Source organism: Globicephala melas, chromosome 8 (assembly GCF_963455315.2).
Source record: "Globicephala melas chromosome 8, mGloMel1.2, whole genome shotgun sequence".
Classification (NCBI taxonomy): Eukaryota; Metazoa; Chordata; class Mammalia; order Artiodactyla; family Delphinidae; genus Globicephala; species Globicephala melas.
The window spans coordinates 66406653-66428150 of record NC_083321.1 but is presented as its reverse complement, the minus strand read 5'-3'; the positions used below and the strand labels follow the sequence as shown (position 1 = coordinate 66428150).

At 35.1% G+C, this 21498-nt stretch overlaps 1 pseudogene; it reads right to left on the bottom strand.

The window, feature by feature from the left end:
• Window positions 1-2052: 2052 nt before the first annotated feature.
• LOC138842792 (protein kish-A pseudogene) lies at window positions 2053-14594 on the bottom strand (annotated as a pseudogene).
• Window positions 14595-21498: the final 6904 nt, after the last annotated feature.

Genomic DNA, 21498 nt, shown 5'->3' with positions numbered 1-21498 from the left:
AGTCTTAATGCAGTTAGTGTTGTAGATTGGTGAGAAGGTAATTTTTAATCAGGGAGAACTGAAAAAAGACAAATATAAAGCTTCTTATTTCTTAAAGAACAATATTCCTCTGGTACTTTGGCAAAGCTGGGATAATATTGCATGTTGTCAGATATATGTGCATATATCTATATGTTTTCATATATATATATATATGTATGTATTCTTTAGTTAACTAGGGTAAGAGTTAATTTTTAGATAACCAAATCATTACAAAGCAATACTATAGTCATCATAAGAAGATATATAAAGGAATTATTCTATTTTGTGTCCATTATTTAGAGGTATATTCTATTGGTCTTCAGATCATATATTCTCAATATAAATTAACTTAAAATTTCGTTAATATGGAAGTTAAATGAAAGCTTGGAAGAGGAGTTTGGGTTGTGACTTCATGCCAAAATGAAAAGGCATTGACACCTTGTTATTCATAATTGCCGTTATTAAATACACATGACACTTGACATGGTATATTTAACTCATAGTAAAAGAATTTATAGATAAGGAAATGAAGGTGAAAAGAAGATAAGAGGTGATAGAGGATTATTTTGAACAAGATCTACATGCTGCCAAGGCCAACACTGCCATCCACATCCTGCTGTGTCTTATAGGATATATATATATATATATATATATATATATATATATATATATATATATATACGAAAACTAAAAATGATCAATATATAAACCTGATTTTTTTTAATTTGAGGGCCAGAAAGATTGGATCTCTGGCTTTATAACTTTGATCTGACTGTTCTCACATGAAATAGTACTTGTGAAAAATATGGGAATCTCTTCCCTCTTATAACTTCAAAATTAAAAAAACTGAGTTTGAATCCTTTTTTTCCACGAATAAATTGTATATCTAGTGTTACTATAATCATTCACTAGAAAAAACATCATAATTCTAAAATCTCCTGGTTTTCTGATTTGCAAATTTTGAAATTTTTAAATGATTGTAAAAATTACCCATAGAAACTTGTAGAAAAATATTTCCCTACATTTCTGGGGTGTAATCTAGGATGAGTGTTTTTCACTTTGCTTTATTTTTGGTTTTTCATATACTTTCAGCAACAGGAAATTTTTCTTATTGTCTTTCAATTGAGACAGTATTCCAAAGCACTAGATTACTATTCTATCACAGAATTATAATCCTATCAAGCTTCTAAAGGATGTTAGATTTCATGTCAATGTTCCCTCTTCATCACTCTCTTCCTTATGTTTTCTTTTTCCTCCCTCATATCTCTCTTCTTCCACACACTTCTCCATAAACTGTTTCTTATTGTGAAAAATGATAAAAACAATTCTTGCAAGTGTTATTTTATTTTTATTTGTTTATTTTTATTCTGAATTCTCTTATGTTAAATAGGAACATTTTCTCAATAGCACTCTTAAGTCACTTCTCATTTATCTTCCTCCTTAAGAACTGCATAGGCTTGTTTTAAATAGTTTAAACACCTGTAATAAACTACAGTTTGCTAGGAGTAGGGGTACTCTGGTTAATGCTCAAAATGTTGTGGCCAGAGGAAAAGCAAGCATTATTAAATATGAATGCAATCCTTACCAACGCGAATTGAATATTTTTTCTTTTTCAATAAAAAAGGTAGTCCAAAAAAAGTCTCATTCTATAAAGATTTATCGTTTCCAAATCACAGTGAAAGGAACTTAATTTACCAATTTTGTTTTCGCCTATGTGCCTTAAAGATACCTCACTAAATACTGGTATCTGACACAACAGAATGACATATGCAGAATGTAATATTGTAGTGACAGTACTGAGGTTGATTGTTACAGACATATTTAAACTCTGAGTATTAAATGGTTATATCCTAATTATTTATATAGAAATTGGTCCAATAACTAAAATAGGGAAAAACAGCTGAAAATTTATCTCATTCAATGTTCAGAGATAAAAGTGTTAACCATTCTTTCCATTATTTTCTGCAGATAAGTCCTTTATTTTTTTCATATTTAAATCTGATGGCAACTGAATTCTGGCATTTTTCCAAGCTACTGTATGAAGAGGATGCTGAAGGCCACCACAACACAGCATACCACAACATAAGGACTGTTCCATTCACCAATTCTGACACACTTCCAAAATATACCCAACGGCCCAGTTTTATTTCTGTCCAGGAGGCTGAGTGCCAAGGATCGGATATAAGCACAGGTACATAGAAGCAGCAAGATTACAGTCAACAGACTCTGAAAATTGAAAATGGCAGACCTAGTGAGGCTGGCGAAGCCCCAGCCACATCTCCCTTCTGGGTCTGGGGCAGAAGAGGCGTGCAGGGGGGTAAGAGGCGTGCAGGTTCGGCTTGCCTTTCTCGCTCCTTCTGCGGTCTGCAAGTGTTATTTTAATATGGCTTCATCACTGAGTCCAGGGCATTCCTACTATGTGACTTAACTATAGACAGCTGTTCTGAATTAGAAAAAAACATTTTTTTTCAGTCCAGTTGAGTTAAGTCAAAGTTGTTAAAAAAAAATCAATCACAGATGTTTCAAATCCTGGCCATCATAAGTCTTTAGTACTTATTGTTTATACCATTCATTTGGAGCAAAGCATATGCTACCTTATATTTTAAATTATTTTTAGAATTCCCTTTCCCCTGTACTTCATTATAAGCTTCAGTGCCGACATGGTTCAAACTTCCTTGCAGACCTTGTATCTAACCCTGCACACAACATATGTTCCATATGTATTTTTTAAATCAAACTAATTCAAATCAACTAACATGTTTTGAGTGCCTTCTGTGGTTAACTCAAATAAGAAAAAAAAATAGGTTGTTTTTATCTCAGAATCATAAAACCAACTTTCAGGGGATTGTGGATGTTTTGGAAAGAAAAGGCTTGTCCTATAACTAATGCAAAGTTGCCTAAGAAGTGGTACATGAAAGTGCAAAGTAGGACATAGAAGAACCTGGTTACTTTATTCAACTTGATAAAAAACATTAATGAAACATTACCTTTTGTGACTTTTCTCAGAGGGAGACATTCCAGTTGACTGACATTGAAAGTAGTACATGGTAGATGATCAATAAACATTGACTAGCAGAGATGGTTTGTGAACAGGCAAGGAAAATGAAACAACCAAAAAACTCAAGGTTAGGGAGAGCCTAAGCAAATTACCTGATTCAATTAGAACACATGGAGTATGAAGGTTAAAAGTGAAATTGGGCATGGTGGTAGTATTTATACCATGGAAATAGACAAATAATTCAAAGTAAATTAGAGCTCCCTTCCCCTCTCCTCTGCAGAGCTGGAGATAATCAGATTTCTGATTTTTCCCCACCAAAATTTAGCTTTTCTTTGTTAAAATTTCATAAAAATGGAATAGTAGAGTATGCATATTTTGATAAGGTAACTTAAAGACAGCTGAATACTTGAGATTTATTCTTATTTCCACATGTATCAGTGGTTTGTACCTTTTTATTGCTAATTAGATTTCCAGTATACAAATATACTATAGTGTAAGTCATTTTCCTATTAATACATACTTGGGCTGGTTCTAGTTTTGGGCTGTTATGAGTGAAGCTTTTTTATGAAAATTCTTGTACAAATATTTTTGTAAACATATTTTTCAATACTCCTGGACAAAGATATAGGTTTCCTGAATCATCTGGTAGATGTATGTTCAAGTTTATTAAAGAAAAAAACAAAGCAAGCAACAACAAAACATCCCTTAGCCAAAGTGGTTGCTCCATGTTATGTTTTGCCAAAAATGCATGGTAGTTAGTTGTCTTATATCACCTCCACAACGTTTACAGTTTAATTATGATATATCTTGAAAAGGGTATCTTTAAATTGACTTTCTTTGGTGATCTGTGAGCTTCATGAAATTTGATATCTAAAGCTCTCCCCAAATTTGGGAACTTCTCAGCCATTATTTCTTTAAATAAGTTGTCTGCTCCCTTCTCCCTTTTTTTCTCCTCTTCTCCTTCTGAAATTCCAATAATTTACAAATTGGTTCTTTTAATGTTATCTTATGGATCATGTAAGCTTTCCTCACTCTTTTTTCTTTGTCCACTTCAAGGAGAGTAATTGCAAGTTCCTGCCTTCAGTCTCACTGATTCTGTCTTCTGCTTGATCAAGTCGGCTATTGATGATCTCTATGGCAGTTTTCATTTCATTCATTGTATCTTCAGCTCCAGAATATCCATTTGAGTTTTTAAATGATTTCTATACTTCTGTTAAACTTATATTGACCATGTATAGTTTTTCTGTTCTCATTGAATTATCTTTCTGTGTGTGTGTCTGTGTGTGTGTGTGTTTGTGTGTGTGTGTCTGTGTGTGTGTGTGTTGTAGCACATTGAGTTTTCTTCAAATAGCTTTTTTGAATTGTTTATCTGGTAAAATGCACATCTCTAACTCTATGAGGTTAGTTATTGGTAAATTTTGATCTTTTGGTGTCAAATTTCCTTGAATTATTTCATGGTTTTGAAGTGTTGCATTGCTGATTATATTTGAAATATCAGCCACCTCCTCCAGTCTTTACTGACTGACCTCAGGAGAGAAATACTCCCTACAGCACTGGTAAGGAATCTGAGGCCTTCTCAGATCTTCTAGGCATACACCTGCCCTTGTGTCATGTAGCTCATTATTCGATATTCTGGATTGGGGTGAGAAAAATGAGCCCCTTTGGCAGCATCCTGTATAGATGGGGAAGCCAACCCACTCACACATTTTCTCTTTGTCCTGAGGAAGAATTCACAGGATGAGGAAGATCTCTCTTGACCTTAAGCTGTGTCCTCTTGGAGGAGTTGTGATGCATGTAAAGTTAAATGGTTCCTCTTACTATCTCCAAAGCATCCAAACTCATTCTTTCTTTTCCTCAAATGGTCTGCTGGAACTTTTCCTCTAGAAACCTGGACTTCTACAAAGGCTTTCATCTGTGGACAATTGACTGTGTCACTGTTTTCCAGGGGCTCCTGTGCTGTGGCCAAGAGAAGCTGGAGCTGCTTCATGAGCCACTGCAGGGTCCACATCTAGGACCAAAGTCTGGCTGCCAGCTTCCCAATGCATGGGTGGCCCAGATTCCTCCCAGGCCCCTTGGTGTATGATGTTGTACCACAGCTTCCTCAAAAACACTTTTTTCTATGGATGGATGTCAAATTTTTGTTGTGAGGGACCTATGCGTTTTATCTTAATTGTCAAATTTTTGGCATAAAATTATCCACAGTATCATTGTTTTATTCTCTCAATGTCTGTCAGATCTGAGGTGATGTCTTTTATCCCTAACTTTTCAGTCTCTTTGTAGTTAATATTGTATTAATTAAATATGTGTTAACCTTTAATTAATATAGACTTTCATCTACTGTTCTCATTCTTTTTACAATACTAGATTCTATTATACTAACACACATTATAAACAAGAAAAGAAAACACAATCCTTTTTGTTTCAAACAATCCTATGTAGTTTAAATAAATAAGAAAGAAACAATGCTTACTAAACATTCACCATTTTTGATCCTCCTCATTTCCAGCCTGAAGAACTTCCTTCAGAATTTCCTATAGTGCTGATCCAACGGAAATGAATTCTCCATTGCATTTTATATAACAATTAATCTATTCCATTTTCAGTGTCAATGGATATATTTGTTTGGCTGAAACTATGGTTTGATAACAAACCCCTTCCAAGACTTTAATGATGTTTTCCAATGCTTTCTGAACTATATATTTTTGATAAAGTCAGCATTCATTCAAAAATTATTCCCCCTATGTGGAACTATCTCATCCTTATATGGCTTATTTCAAGATTTTCCTTTTAGCTTTGTTTTCACCAGCTTGATTATGACATATCCAGGAGCAGACTTATTTGCTTTTATCTGCTTGGGTAATTTTGTCTTTAGCTGAAGACTGCTCATAGGACTAGCACAGGGGGCAGAGACTCAAAGAGTTTATACAAAGAATTTGGTGTTATCCTTTCTGGGTACTTCCTTTCTGGGATTCTCTTCTCTCTTTTCTGCAACATTGGTTGCCCTGAACTTTTGGGGCTGAAGTTTCATGGCCAGAGTAGCTTTGATTGCAGGTTACCCTCAGGCTAAAAGACATAGGAACTGAAACTTCACCCTTCCTATTCCCTTTTTCTATTTGTCAACTCCCTTATTGATCAGCTCCCTTTTGTTCACACTTCACAGAATTTAGGTGGTTGCCTATTCCCTGCCAGATTTTACGGTTGTTATCTGGTAAAGGGACAGTTCTGATAGAAACTAGTCAGCTCTACCGAAAGCAGGACTCCAAAGGTATGAATTTTTAATAAATAAATAAACCATCAACATCTTTAGGTTTGGTGAGTAAAATTCAAGCTAGCTGACTCATTTTTTACTGCTGCTGGGCTCACCAAACTGGAAATAGAACCAATTTTGTACTCAATATAAAAGAAAAAATAATATGAACAAAGTATCTAGTGATTTCCTTGGAGAGGTTTTACTTTTCATAAAGGCAATTTGGGGGTAATCCTAGACAATAGTATCATTTTATTTACTGGCAGAATTTTACCACTTTTTCCTTCTAAACGTCCATAAGACTTACAATATCTCTCATTTTTCAAATGAGATACTAAGGCCAAGAGAAGACTGATTTCACTATAAAAATATAATTATGGATTAGTTTATAAAAATCTCAATCCAGTTGATTTTCAAATCAATTCAACAAATATTTACTGAGCATATTTGTTAGGCACAGTATATAAAGTTAAATTTTTAATGGTTTCTTTCCTTGAGAGATTAACATTTTAGTAAATGAAGGCTGTCAGACATATACAGAAATATTTTTATTTTACCAAGTGTGTGATATGAGAGTTAGAAACACAGAATGCTATAGAAACACATAGCTGGGAAACCAAACCCAAAGTTGTCATGAAAGGAATGAGGTGTGTGTCATTCATTTGTGTCTTACTCTAGCCAAAGATAAAAGAACTGATTCTTAAAGGATCATTATAAATTAGTCAGCTGAAGAACTGGAGCTCTTACTTCATTCAGGTCATTGTTCCATTGTTTCAGAGAGCTCTTTCTTGACCACAGCAAACTTGCACCACCCTTCCTGGTACTTCTTCTTCTCTCTCTACCTTGTTTTATTTTACTTTTTCCCAAATTACTTGCTATCTTCTAGCATGTTATATATTTCCCTCCTTTTTTGCCCCTCACTCCCAACTAGTATGTAAGTTGCCTAAGCATAGAGTTTTTTGTCTATTTTATTCACTGCTCTATCTAGACTGTTAGAACACTTTCTGAGACATAGCAGTTTCTCCAATATTTGCCATATAAATGCATTTGATAAATGTTGTAAGTGATAAATTAGCAGGCAATAAGACTTGAATATTTTTCAAAAGCTATACAATGTAGCACCAAAATGCTGTACCAAGAGGTTTGGAATTTGTTTTGTATAATGGAAAATAATCAGAAAGAGAAAAATAACATGTTTATATGAATCACTGTGATCAATGTGGAGATAATTGACCCAAGGGGCAAAAATGGAGTCATTACATTGATTGACTGACAAAACCTTCAAATTCACAAGATAAATAATTATGAAATCTATCTTCAACAGAGAATCTAGAGTTTTGTGAAATAGTAAGGAAAATCCTAAGAGCTAATCCTTGAAGATTCACATTTTGGAAATGATGCAAATTCTGCCTTAAGTAAATTCTGCCTTTTTAGTCAAGAAACAATGGTCTGATGTCTAAATTATATAATACTCACAAAAATATAACTGACATGAAAGGTGTGTGGGCTTGAGATAGCAGAGACCATTATATTAGGATAGTAAAAAGCATTCTAAGCACAGGTGTGAAATAAAATGACCTGCTTGGTGAACCCAATTTGTTATGTATAAAGAAATGATATATGTGGGAAAAGCTACAGAAGAAAGAAGATAATTAAGCAAGCACCCACTTATTCACCTCTTTATTTAACAAATATGTATTAACCATAAATGAGTTATCGTGCTGTGCTCCTGGGATACAATATGAGTAAATATTTGGACACAGACTCTCCCTAAAGGAGGTTTATGTTCTAGACATTATTTGAATATCAATTCAAACACACATTTGCAAACTACAATCAGTGTGTCAATGGACTAATAGTATAACAGGGAAACAAAACCTAACATGGATTATCAGGAAACAAGTCTCTGAGGAAGTTAAATTTCAGCTGCAGTAGAAAAGATTAAGAGAAATTAAGAGAGTAGAGGGAATGGAGGCAGGGTGTTTGATTGCAGAAGACAAAGTATTTGCAAAAGTTCTATGTTTGGAGGAAGAATGAAATATTTAAGGAACCGGAGGTTGATAGGTAATTAATGCCTAGGGATTGAGGAGGAAAGTAGAAACATATGACATGAAGTAGCATGTAAGGGTCAGACTATGCAAAGGACTTAAATTCCATATAATAAAAATGATTTGGGCTTCATCCTAAAATGAGTAGGAAGTATGGACACTCTAGATGCTAAACTAAGGAGTTAAATACCATCCTGATCATCACAATGACCCACTGAAGGATTAAAAGCTGAGTTATCTAGTTTTCAAAAACAATTCTGGCCTCACTTTATTCATTTAATAGTTATTATGTATCTATTATGTGTCAGGCACAGAGCTAGAGACAAGATCTGCCTTATGCACAAAGCAGATGAGGTTCTTCCTCTCTTAAAATTCACACTCTCTCGGGAGAGATGAATTTGAAGGGAACAAGCTGAATCCTGTGTGTCCTTATCTTATAACCTATATCATTGTTGTTACATATTCCAAAGAAACAGGATACACTAAAGTACATCAAAAAGCAATATGGTCTTAATTCTCTCTTGAGGAGATATCTGTGGGGTAGGGAGCAAGTGTGACACTCAAAAATGGTGTCATGCAACACAAACTGCATAAAAAACGTCTCTAAAAATCTTCCTGTATAATATTCATTCAAATTTGAGCTTTAATTTAAGGCAAAAAAGTTGTATAGAAATATAAAGAACATTAGATAATGGAGACCAACATAAAAAAATAAGATGTTTTAGTGAAATTTTATGTACCACATAACATAATATGTACATACATAAAAGAAAGATTACAGCAAATAAAAAGGGAAATAAAACCACAATTATTGTAGAAGACTCTACAGGACAACAGAAGACATATACATATACCAGTATATAAAAGATGTGTGTATATACCACATAGAAACTTATGCAATTTATATATTTGTCTCCCTAGAATTTTTATATTTACATGGGACCATAGATATAATACACAAACTTATAAAATATATGTTTGAAGATTTTTTTGATAACTTTTCTAAACTATGGTGGTAGCTAAACTTATACATTAGGTTACAGTGGAGAGTATCAACTGAGCTATATATGGTGATAAGAGTTTATTAATTCTTCTTGAAACTTTTATAAAATATAATAATCTTGTTATAAAACAACTTAAATTTCCAAAAAGTATAAATCTATGGACCAATGATTCAGTAAAAGTATAAATTCAAATAAATAAAACCCCTTGAAATCAATCAACTAATGAATAAGTATGCAAACAAAAACTCTTGGTTAAAAATTGGCCAATTAAGGAGAGAAGCTTCAAGATGGTGGAAGAGTAAGAGGTGGAGATCACCTTCCTCCCCACAAATACATCAGAAATACATCTACATGTGGAACAACTCCTACAGAACACCTACTGAATGCTGGCAGAAGACCTCAGATCTCCCAGAAGGGAAGAAACTCCACAAATACCTGGGTAGGGCAAAAAAAAAAAAAAGAAAAAAATAGAGACAAAAGAATAGGGATGGGACCTGCACCAGTGGAAGGGAGCTGTGAAGGAGGAAAGGTTTCCACACACTAAGAAACCCCTTCTCGGGCGGAGACTGCAGGTGTCAGAGGGGGGAAGCTTTGGAGCCACAGAGAAAAGCACAGCAACAGGGATGCAGAGGGCAAAGCAGAGAGATTCCCGCATGGAGGATCGGTGCCGACCAGCACTCACCAACCCAATAGGCTTGTCTGCTCACCCGCTGGGGCGGGTAGAGGCTAAGAGCTGAGGCTCTGGCTCCAGAGTTCAGACCGCAGGGAGAGGACTGGGTTTGGCTATGTGAGCACAGCCTGAAGGGGGCTAGTGCACCACAGCTAGTGGGGAGTGTGTCCGGGAACAGGTCTGGAACTGCCGAAGAGGCAAGAGACTATTCCTTGTCCCTTTGTTCCATGATGTGCAAGGAGAAGGGATTAAGAGCACTGTTTAAATGATCTCAAAGGATGAGCGCGAGCCATGGCTATCTGCTTGGACTCCAGAGACGGACGTGAGATGTTAAGGGTGCTGCTGCAGCCACCAAGAAGCCTGGGTGCAAGCACAGATCACTATCCACACTTCCTCTCCTAGGAGCCTGTGCAGCCAGCCACTGCCAGGGTCCTGTGATTGAGGGACCACTTCCCCGGGAGAACACACGGCACGCCTCAGGCTGGTGCAATGTCACACCAGCATCTGACGCCACAGGCTCACCGCCCATTCCAAACCTCTCCTTCCCACCAGCCTGAGTGAGCCAGAGTCCCCCTAATCAGCTGCTGCTTTAACCCTGTTCTGTCTGAGCAAGAAACAGATGCCCTCAGGCGACCTACATGCAGAGGCGGGGCCAAAACCAAAGCTGAACTCCAGGAGCTGTGCAAACAAAGAAGAGAAAAGGAAATCTCTCCCAGCAGCCTCAGAAACAGCGAATTAAATCTCCACAATCAATTTGATGTACCCTGCATCTGTGGAATACCTAAATAGACAATGAATCATCCCCAAATGAGACAGTGGACTTCGGTAGCAACAACACATATATATTTTTCCTTCTTCTCTTTTTGTGAGTGTGTATGTGTATGTTTCTGTGAGTGATTGTCTATATAGCTTTGCTTTTACCATATGTCCTAGGCATTCTCTCTGCCAGTTATTTTGGTTTTTTTCCTTAGTATAGTTTTTAGCGTTTCTTATCATTGGTGGATTTGGGTTTTTTTGTTTTTTGGGGTTTTTTTTGGTTTGGTTTCTCTCTTCTTTCTTTCTTTTTTTTTATTATGTAAGCATATTTTTAAATTTTTAATAATTATTTTTTATTTTTATAACTTTTCTATTTTATTTTCTTTCTTTCTTTCTTTCTTTCTTTCTTTCTTTCTTTCTTTCTTTCTTTCTTTCTTTCTTTCTTTCTTTCTTTCTTTCTTTCTTTTTTCTGCCATTTATTCTGAGCCATATGGATGAGAGGGTCTCGATGCTGCAGCCAGATGTCAGGCCTGTGCCTCTGAGATGGGAAAGCCAAGTTTGGGACATTGGTCCACAGGAGAATTCCCAGCTCCACATAATATTAAATGGTGAAAATCTCCCAGAGGTCTCCAGCTCAACATGAAGTCCCACCTCTACTCAATGACCAGCAAGCTACAATGCTGGACACCCTTTGCCAAACAACTAGCAAGACAGGAACACAACCACAACCATCAGTAGAGAGGCTGCATAAAATCACAATAAGGTCACAGACACCCCAAACACAACACCGGACACGGACTAAACCACCAGAAAGACAAGATCCAACGTCATCGACCAGAACACAGGCACTAGTCCCCTCCACCAGGAAGCCTACATAACACACTGAACCAATCTTAGCCACTGAGGGCAGACAACAAAAACAACAGGAACTAAGAACATGCAGCCTGTGAAAAGGAGACCCCAAACACAGTAGGTGAAGGAAAATGAGAAGACAGAGAAACACACAGCAGATGAAGGAGCAAGGAAAAACCCAGCAGACCAAACAAATGCAGAGGAAATAGGCAGTTTACCTGAAAAAGAATTCAGAGTAATGATAGTAAAGATGATGCAAAATCGTGGAAATAGAATGGAGAAAATACAAGAAACCTTTAACAAGGAGCTAGAAGAACTAAAGAGCAAACAAACAATGATGAACAACACAATAAAGGAAATTAAAAACACACTAGAAGGAGTCAACAGCAGAATAACTGAGGCAGAAAAACGGATAAGTTACCTGGAAGATAAAAGAGTGGAAATAACTACTGTAGAGCAGAATAAAGAGAAAAGAATGAAAAGAATTGAGGATAGTCTAAGATATCTCTGGGACAAAATTAAATGCACCAACATTGAATTATAGGGGTCCTAGAGAAGAAGAGAAAAATAAAGGGACTGAGAAAATATTTGAAGAGATTATAGTTGAAAACTTCCTTAATATGAGAAAGGAAATAGTTAATCAAGTCCAGGAAGTGCAGAGAGTCCTATACCGGATGAATCCAAGGAGAAACATGCCAAGACACATATTGATCAAACTATCAAAAACTGAATACAAAGAAAATATATTAAAGGCAGCAAGGGAAAAACGACAAAAAACATACAAGGGAATCCACATGAGGATAACAGCTGAATAAGGATAACAGCTGAACTATCAGCAGAAATTCTGCAAACCAGAAGGGAGTTGCTGGACATATTTAAAGTGATGAAAGAGAATAAACTACAACCAAGATTACTCTACCCAACAAGGACCTCATTCAGATTTGACAGAGAAATTAACATCTTTATAGACAAGCAAAAGCTAAGAGAATTCAACACCAAAAAAACAGCTTTACAACAAATGCTAAAGGAACTTCCCTAGGCAGGAAACACAAGAGAAGAAAAGACCTACAATAACAAACCCCAAACAATTAAGAATATGGTAATATGAACATACATATTGATCATTACATTAAATGTAAATGGATTAAATCCTCCACCCAAAAGACAGAGACAGGCTGAATGGATACAAAAATAAGACCCGTATATATTCTGTCTACAAGAGACCCACTTCAGACCTACAGAGACATACAGACTAAAAGTGAGGGGAAGGAAAAAGATATTCCATGCAAATTGAAATCAAAAGAAAGCTGGAGTAGCAATTCTTGTGTCAGACAAAATAGACTTTAAAACAAAGACTATTACAAGAGACAAAAAAGAACACTACATAATGATCAAGGAGAAGATATAACAATTGAAAATACTTATGCACCCAACATAGGAGCACCTCAGTGCATAAGGCAAATGTAAAAAGCCATAAAAGGGGGAATTGACAGTAACACAAACATAGTATTGGACTTTAACAACCTCATTTTCACCAATGGACAGATCATCCAAAGGAAAACAAATAAGAAAACACAAGCTTAAATGATAGGTTAAACAAGAGGAACTTAATTGATATTTACAGGAAATTCCATCCAAAAACAAAAGAATACATTTTCTTCTCAAGTGCTCATAGTAGAGTCTCCAGGGTAGATCATACCCTGGATCAGAAATCAAGCCTTGATAAATTTAAAGAAATTGAAATCGTATCAAGTATCTTTTCTCACCACAACACTATGAGACTGGATATTAATTACAGGAAAAAATCTGTTAAAAATACAAACACATGGAGGCTAAACAATACACTACTTAATAACCAAGAGATCACTAAAGAAATAAAAACATACCTAGAAATAAATGACTTCGAAAACATGACAACACAAAACATATGGGATGCAGCAAAAGCAGTTCTAAGGGGGAAATATATAGTAATACAATCCTACTTTAAGAAACAAGAAACAACTCAAATAAACAACCTAAACTTACAACTAAAGTAATTAGAGAAAGAAGAATAAAAAACCCCAAAGTTAGCAGAAGGAAAGAAATCATAAAGTTCAGATCAGAAATAAATGAAAAAAACAATGAAGGAAACAATAGGAAAGATCAATAAAGCTAAAAGCTGGTTCTTTGAGAAGATAAACAATATTGATAAACCATTGTTCAGACTCATCAAGAAAAAAAGTGAGAACACTCAAATCAATAGAATTAGCATTGAAAAAGGAGAAGCAACAACTGACACTGTAGAAATACAAAGGATCATGAGAGATTGCTACAAGCAACTCTATGCCAATAAAATGGACAACCTGGAAGAAATGGACAAATTCTTACAAAAGCACAACCTTTGGAGACTCAACCAGGAAGAAATGGAAAATATAAACAGAGTGATCACAAGCAGTGAAATTGAAACTGTGATTAAAAATCTTCCAACAAACAAAAGCCCAAGACCAGATGGCTTCACAGGTAAATTCTATCAAACATTTAGAGAAGAGCTAACACCTATTCTTCTCAAACTCTTCCAAAATACAGCAGAGAGAGGAACACTCCCAAACTAATTCTACAAGTCCACCATCCCCCTGATACCACAACCAGACAAAGATGTCAAAAAGAAAGAAAACTGCAAGTCAATATCACTGATTAACATAGATGCCAAATTCCTCAACAAAATACTGGTAAGCAGAATCCAACAGCACATTAAAAGAATCATACACCATGATCAAGTGGGGTTTATACCAGGAAGGCAAGGATTCTTCAATATATGCAAATCAATCAACATGATACACCATATTAACAAACTGAAGAATAAAACAATATGATCACCTCAATAGATGCAGAAAAAGCTTTCAAGAAAATTCAACACCAATTTATGATAAAAACCGTCCAGAAAGTAGGCATAGTGGGAACTTACCTCAACATAATAAAAGCCATATATGACAAACCCATAGCCAACATCATCCTCCATGGTGAAAAATTGGAACCGTCTCTACTAAGATCAAGAACAAGTCAAGACTGCCCATTCTTACCACTACTATTAAACATTGTTTTGGAAGTTTTACCAGTAGCAATCAGGGAAGAAAAAGAAATAAAAGGAAAGCAAATCGGAAAAGAAGTAAAGCTGTCACTGTTTGCAGATGACATGATACTCTACACAGAGAATCCTAAAGATGCTACCAGAAAACTACCAGAGCTAATCAATGAATTTGGTAAAGTAGCACCATACAAAATTAATGCACAGAAATCTCTTGCATTCCTATACACTAATGATGAAATATCTGAAAGAGAAATTAAGGAAACACTCCCATTTACCATTGCTATAAAAAGATTAAAATACTTAGGAATAAACCTACCCAAGGAGACAAAAGCCTGTATTCAGAAAACAATGACACTGATGAAAGAAATTAAAGTTGATACAAACAGATGGAGAGATATACCATGTACTTGGATTGGAAGAATCAATATTGTGAGTATGAATACCAAAGCAATCTATAGATTAAATGCAATCCTTATCAAACTACCACTGGCATTTTTCATAGAACTAGAACAAAAAATTTCACAATTTGTATGGAAACACAAAAGACCCTGAATAGCCAAAGCAATTTTGAGAAAAAATAACACAGAGCTGGAGGAATCAGCCTTCCTGACTTCAGACTATACTACAAAGCTATAGTGATCAAGACAGTACAATACTGGCACAAAAACAGAAATAGAGATCCATGGAACAGGACAGGAAGCCCAGAGATAAACCCAAGCAAATATGGTCACCTTATCTTTGATAAAGGAGGCAAGAATATACAATGGAGAAAAGACAGCCTCTTCAATAAGTGCTGCTGGGAAAACTGGACAGCTACATATAAAAGAATGAAATTAGAACACTCCCTAACATGATAAACAAAAATAAACTCAAAATCGATTAGAGACCAAAATATAAGGCCAAACACTTTCAAACTCTTAGAGAAAAACATAGGCAGAACACTCTATAACATAAATCACAGCAAGATCCTTTTTGACCCACCTCCTAGAGAAATGGAAATAAACAAGTAGGATCTAATGAAACTTAAAAGCTTTTGCACAGCAGTGGAAACCATGAACAAGACAAAAAGACAAGCCTCGGGAGAAAATATTTGCAAACGAAGCAAGTGACAACAGATTAATCTCTAAACTTTACAAGCAGTTCATGCAGCTCAATATCAAGAAAACAAACACCCCAATCCAAAAATGGGCAGAAGACCTAAATAGACATTTCTCCAAAGATGATATACAAATTGCCAACAAACACATGAAAGGATGCTCAACATCACTAATCATTAGAGAAATACAAATCAAAACTACAATTAGGTATCATCTCACACTGGTCAGAATGACCATCATCACAAACTCTACAAATAATAAATGCTGGAGAGGGTGTGGAGAAAAGGGAACCCTCTTGCACTGTTGGAGGGAATGTAAATTGATACAGCCACTATGGAGAACAGTATGGAGGTTCCATAAAAAACTAAAAATAGAACTACCATAGGACCTAGCAATCCCACTACTGGGCATATATCCTGAGAAAACCATAAATCAAAATGAGTCATGTACCACAATGTTCATTTCATCACTATTTACAATAGCCAGGACATGGAAGCAACTTAAGTGTCCATCAACAGAGGAATGGATAAAGAAGATGTGGTACATGTATACAATGGAATATTACTCAGCCATAAAAAGAAACAAAATTGAATTTTTTGTAGTGAGGTGGATGGATCTAGAGTCTATCATACAGAGTGAGGTTAGTCAGAAAGAGTAAAACAAATACCATATGCTAACACATATATATAGAATCTAAAAAAAAAAAAAGGTTCTGAGCCACCTAAGGGCAGGACAGGAATAAAGGTGCAGATGTAGAGAATGAGCTTGAGGACATGGTGAGTGGGAAAGGTAAACTGGAACGAAGTGAGAGAGTGGCTTTGACATATATACACTACCAAATGTGAAATAGATAGCTCATGGGAAGCAGCCACATAGCACAGGGAGATGAGCTTGGTGCTTTGTGACCACCTAGAGTGGTGGTATAGGGATGGTGGGAGGAAGACGCAAGTGGGAGGGGATATGGGGATATATGTATACATATAGCTGTTTCACTTTGTTGTACAGCAGTTACTAACAGCAATGTAAAGCAATTATACTCCAATAAAGATGTTAATAAAAAGACAAAGAAAGAAATTGTGTAGTACCTTCACCAGAGGAGTAAATGCTTATATCTAGGAGTTATGTGGTTCATTGGATTTCTTCTTTATTCCCCCTTTTACTTTCAGTTAAAATAGTCACTAGGAAACTATGGCAACTCCCAAAATACAGCATCACTGAATACTTTGGATCTTTAGGGATGAAGATATGGTTAACTTCATTTAAGAAAAATCCCTGAGGTAATGGCCCAGGGTAAGAAGAACATACACTAAGATCTGTAATTATCAATTTTTTTGGCTCCATTATCAGCTCCAGAATTAAGAACTGTAGTTGCTATACTTTAGTGTATTGAATTATTTTTCTCATTTTTTTATACTTTTCTCAAAGAGTATGATTGTGCTTACAGTTACAATTTAGTTTCCATGTGAGGGTATCACCTGAACTATATGGTAATAATGAGATTTCATATTTCTCCCTGTTTTGTTCCATAATAGCTAAAGATAGAAACTCCTTAGATATGTATCAGTGTAAGAGTGGTTAAGTACATTTTGATACATACATATGTTGAAAAACAATCAGTAAATAAAAGCAACATATCTGTTTCATTTGTAATGATATGGAAGGATCACCAAGACATACTGGTAAATTGTAATAACAAGATATAGATTATTGTGTATAATGTTACCCTTATGGTTGTGTGTGTGTTGTGTGTGTGTGCACACGTTCCCATAAAACCTTAATTTTATCATCATATTAATGGGCAAAAGGGAGAAATAAGATTTCAAAATATGTGAAAAATGTATTAGCTAAAATTTTAAAATTTACATGTATTCAGTCTTAAGTTTTTAAACTTAAAAAATTAAGAGGTCTTTCTTTGTCATGATAAATATAATTTAGATATTTCTGAAATGGCAGTACCTAGTATGCAGTAGGTGTTCATTAAATATTTGTTGAATGAAGAACTTATTTATGATGAAATACCAGAAATATTTCTACTACAATGAAGAAAGTATATGGATCTCCACTATTAAATATCACTCCTTAAAAAAGATCTGGAAATATCAACCAATTAGACAAGAGAGTGAAATATAGGTATTAAAAGCTGGAAATATAGAAACAAAATAAATAGGTACAGGTTAAAAAACTGTTAACACAGAAAATAAAAAACAATAACCTAAATAGCTGATAGAATCTATTAATAAATTATAATAAATATATCTTTTATATAATCAAGGAAATATAATACAGAAAAATCTTTATATAATTATATAAATTGAAATTAAAGACATGAATGTATTTACTAAGAAAGCTACAGAACTTTTACGAAAATTTGTCTTTTGCAGATATCCAAATATTCCACCAAAGATGCAGTTTTTACAGACAGAAAAATATGATAAATATTCTTTCAAACCACTGTATTTAATAACTTGTTTTGAATTCAGTTATGACCCACCAAATGTATGGTTTGGGTGGCAGAGATGTTTGTATTCATTTACATATGACATAGTGACAGCCAACCATTAAAAATGCACCAGAGTCTAAAGTATTTATCAGAGGCCAATTAATAAAATCATTTTTGGATGTCTTTTCTAGTTATCAGAATACTAATTTAGCATCAGTATTTCAGTTAAAACGTTGGTCAGGAAGGAACTCTGGAAAAGTTTACATCTATTAAGGACTCTGTGATAGATTATAAGAATGGCTAAAAGTCTCTGAACTTTTTGTACTGAATCTTTTGCAATGTGACTTTAAAGCTTCTTCCACTAAGAACTGGAATATATTGCTCCACGCCATTATCCAGCTGTCCTTGAGACTTGGTTTGGCCATAGAATGTGGCAGAAGTGATAATTATGCAAGTTCTGAGTCCAGATTTCAAAATGCTTTGCACACATTTCTTGAAACCCTACCTAAACTATGAAAAAGTCTATGCTATCTAGCTGAGGATGACCAATAACATGGACCAAGTCAAGCTCTTTGTCCCAACTGAGGCCCCCAAAATGTGAGAGTGCCTGCTTATCTTGTTTAAAATAACAAAATGTCCCTGCCCAATCCAGAGCAGGAGGAAATCCAGCTGATACCAGAAGAACCACCCAAGTGCTCCCAGTCTATAAGTTCAGATCTATTGTATTGAGAGACAAATAATTGGTTGTTCTTTTAAGCCACTGTGTTTTGGGGTAGCTCATTACACACCAATAGCTAACTGATACAGACTCAGACACAGAAAATGGGACACGACCTCATCATTCTCTATCTCTTGCAAATTACTGTTGATTTTGGGAGAAATCACATCATAGTTCTTGAGGCAACAATAGGCCAGGTTATGATTAAAAAAAACAATGTAATTTTGAAACTCTCAATAGATACTAATAACAGAGGCACATTATTCTATAGCCAGATTTTAGCAACTTTTAAAACTTCAACCTAATCTTAATGTATGTTTAGCTCACTTCATTTTGGCATAATCTTTATGCCAAAGGCATTGTCTTTAAAGGAAAATTTAGCTACCCAGCCTATAATAGACACTCACATTTTAAGTTATATGGATTTAAGGTTAGCTCCCATTTTCTACCACGCACCTAGTAATGAATGGGCAAAACTAATCTGAGGATAAATAGGAAAAAATGGAAAAACAGAGGAAAGATCATTCCATGGAATGATCAAAAGTGAAATAAAATAACTAGCTGATAACTCTCACTTTTCCATCTGGCTTACATTTAATTGTTGCTGCCGCTGTCTCTGAGATAAGCTTCTAGCCTTTCACTAGATGAATTTTTATTTAATAAATAATGAATCTGTTTCTATTCTTTGCAGCCAAGTATTATTTAACAAGCATTGCATATCACTTTCTATGAAATAGTATTTGAAAGTACTAGTGCATGCCTATCTCAAATGATCTTTGATTATTCATTGGGAATCATTAAGTGGTGGTGTCTACCTGTGTGAGTTGGCTCCTGAAGAAGTTCGTTTCCAACTTATCTAGGCTCATATTGACTGACAAGACCCAATTATAGTTTTCCAAGAATTGTGCTTGCTGGTTGTTAAACATAGCCATTTAAAAAATTACACTGTATGACATTACAATTAATACTAAACTGAAAGTTTTCAGTTTAATGAACATAATTCATGTGATTGTGCAGAAAATTTTAACAGTAGATTACAGTGCACTTATTGGAAAAGAGTAGATTGTGAGTTTTAAGTATTCTTTGTATATTTTATATAACAGTCCTTCATTAGATGTGTATTTTGCAAATATTTTTTTCCAATCTGTGGCCTGTTGTCTAATTCTCTTGATATTATCTTTGCAAATCAGAAGTGTTTTAATTTTAATGAAGTCCAGCTTATCAACTATTTCTTTCATGGATAATATCTTTTGTGTTGTATCAAAAAGGCATCACCTTACCCAAGGTCATCTTGGTTTTCTCCTATATTATCTTCTAGGAATTTTATGATTTGCATTTTACATTTAGTCCTATGATCCATTTTAAGTAAATTTTTGTAAAGGATGCAAGGTTTGTATCTAAAATTTATTTATTTATTTATTTACTTATTTATTTTGCATGTGGAGGTCCAGTTGTTTTAGCACCACTTGTTGAAGAGACTATGTTTGTTCTATTGTATTGCTTATACTCCTTTGTCAGAGATCATTTGACTATATTTATGGATGTCTATTTCTGGGCTCTTTATTAGATTCATTGATCTATTTGTTCTTTTGCCAATAAAACACTACCTTGATTATGTAGATTTATACTAAGTCTTGAAGTCAGGTATTATCAGTCCTCCAAATTTTTTCTTCTCCATCAATATTGTGGGTTATTCTGTGTCTCTTGCCTTTCCATGTAAACTTCGGAATCAATATGTCGACATTCATAAAATAACTCTTTCAGTTGTTTTTCCTAGTCATTATACAGAACCTAGTTGGTGTGGCGGTAAGATATGGGTGAGAGGGAGCTTTCTACAATCCTATGATTAAATCTCTATCTTTTAGTGGGTGCATCTTAGGGCTGTGATCTTCACAAGTGTTTCCCCAGTGGTATAGTTTCCCTCCTGACCCTCACCCTATTCTCCTAGCTCCCTTCTTAATCACAGAATTCCCAATTTACTTCCTTGAAGACCTGATCCTTAATGACTATTTTTCTCCTCCCTTTGAGATAAAAGTCTAGAGAAGACTAGAGTGGGAAGAATGCTCTTTCTCCAGTGGGATAAGACAATATCAGAGTCTTTTCCCTTTAGAGTTGGTCTTCACTATGGAAAAAGTTCAGGGCATATTTCATAATAATTACTTTTCCACTCTACTTTTTAGCATCATGAGGGTACTTTTTCTGCTTCTTTAACATTTAAACCTGTTGGGGATTCTGGTGCTAATGCCCACTATTATCGGAAGTCCTCCTAACACTGAAGTCCCCAAAAGCTTCTAACTCTCATACTAGTCTACATTCAGCCTCAGGAATTTGTCAAAATTACCATTGAAGTATTTATACTTATTTATGGCTCTGGAGATTTCTGCTCCAGGTAAACAGGTCTTGGTTGTAATCCTCTGCACACATCCCACTCTCCTGATTTTGAGGTAGAAAGTTGCCCTGAAAATTCAATTCTCTGCTAAGTTTACAATAAGTTATCAGTTTTAGTTTTTTCTTGTTGTAAAGATGAGAGTAAAAACTTCTAAGCACTTTACATGTTGAACCTGAAACCAGAAGTCCCCA